Raw genomic sequence first — 1,896 nt, 5'->3', positions numbered from 1 at the left:
GTTAACAATTACCAGCAGTTACAAAGTACTTTATGGTTCTCAAAGTACTTTTCATATGCATCATCTTGTTTAATTTCTACACTTATCCTGTGAGGGTAGAGCATCATTCCCATTTTATATACGAGGACACTATAGGTTCAGAGGTGAAATTAAATGGGCAGAGGCAGGGATTAGGCCAGATCATCTAACTCCAGAAGAAATTCAGCTTCCCGTACCTCATTACTCTCTGGGGAGGAGGGAAGCAGATTGATGCTCAAAGATTCATGGGAGCTCGTGGTCAAAACAAACCTGGTAAACTTATGAAGGATGCTGTTGAAGCGACCTACCTAAGTAATGAGCAAACGCATCAGCTGTGGCCACTGTTAGCCTTCGAGCATATCCTCCAAATAACCCACATCAAGCCTCAGGCATCTTATGTGTATGGAATAGAGGGCGAGACAGGGAACAGCTAAAGACTAACCTCATGTAGAGCTTAATATCTGCCAGGACTTGTTCTGAGCATGTTACAAATATTAGCTCATTTAATTATCATAACAACTGTACTTTACATAGTAAAACAGAAACAGGAAATAAAAGTAATAGCTAGAGGCTGGGCGCAGTGGCTCATTCCTGTAATCCCAGCACTTTGGGAGGCTGAGGCAGGTGAATCACGGGGTCAGGAGTTTGAGACTAGCCTTGTCAACATGGTGAAAAACTGTCTCTACTAAAAATACAAAAATTAGCCAGGTGTGGTGGCGGGTGCCTGTAGTCCCAGCTACACCAGAGGCTGAGGCAGGAGAATTGATTGAATCCGGGAGGCAGAGGTTGCGGTGAGCCGAGATTGCACCACTGCACTCCAGCCCGGGCAACAGAGTGAGACTCTGTCTCTAAAAAGGTAAATAAATAAAACAGCTAGAACAGTGGTCAACAAGCTGCAGCCAGTGAACAGAATTGGCCCGCAGCCTGTTTTTGAAAATGAAGTTTTATTGGAACACAGTCACAAACATTCATTTACATATTGTCTATGACTGCTTTCACAATACAGTGGCAGAGTTGGATAGCTGTAACAGAGATCACTTGGCCCACAAAGCCTAAACTATTTACTATCTGATCCTTTACAAAAAAAACTTTGCCAACCTCTGATTTAAAGGAATACTCCTCTTTTGGCATGTATATTATAAGGACACTTTTTTAATGCATCTGACCCTCCCATGAGACTATAAGCTCTTTATATGCAGTGAATGTGCTTTATTCATCCTCACAACTTAGCAGCTGGTACAGTGGCTGCCATAGAGTGGACCTAAAACAAAAATGTGTAAAGTTTCAGGAAAAATTGTGAGTAATAACAATAGACTGTTATAAGTTTCATAGATATAATGACCAAACACTAAAGAGCTATCAAAGAGGCACATTAAAAAACAATATGGCAAATCAAAACGGGATTCTAAGAAATTACCAAGGAAAGTCAAGGAAAAGAAAATAGAAAGACAAAAAAGAGTGAACAAACAGAAAACAAAACATAAAAAGGTAGACTTAAGCTCTAACATATCAATGACACTAAATGTAATAGTCTAAATACAACAACTGAAAAACAGAGTCTATGGCCATACCACCCTGAATGCACCTGATCTCGTCCGATCTTCGAAGATAAACAGGGTCAGACCTGATTAGTACTTGGATGGGAAACCACCTGGGAATACCAGGTGCTGTAGGTTTTTTGTTTCTTTATTTGTTTTGTTTTTTAGACAGGGTCTTACTCTGTCACATAGGCTGGAGTGCAGCAGCTCACTGCAACCTCTGTCCCCCAGGCTCAAGCAGTTCTCCCACCTCAGCCTTCCAAGTAGCTGGGACTACAGACACTTGCCACCACATGTGACTGATTTTTTTTTTTTTTTTTTTTTTGTAGACACTAGGTCT

General features: G+C 41.0%; 1 pseudogene; it reads left to right on the top strand.

The window, feature by feature from the left end:
- The first annotated feature begins 1,575 nt into the window (after positions 1 to 1,575).
- On the top strand, positions 1,576 to 1,694 carry LOC111555097 (annotated as a pseudogene).
- Positions 1,695 to 1,896: the final 202 nt, after the last annotated feature.

The sequence above is a fragment of the Piliocolobus tephrosceles genome, chromosome 13, assembly GCF_002776525.5.
Source record: "Piliocolobus tephrosceles isolate RC106 chromosome 13, ASM277652v3, whole genome shotgun sequence".
Taxonomy (NCBI): Eukaryota; Metazoa; Chordata; class Mammalia; order Primates; family Cercopithecidae; genus Piliocolobus; species Piliocolobus tephrosceles.
This window is presented reverse-complemented; position numbering and strand designations above follow the sequence as displayed.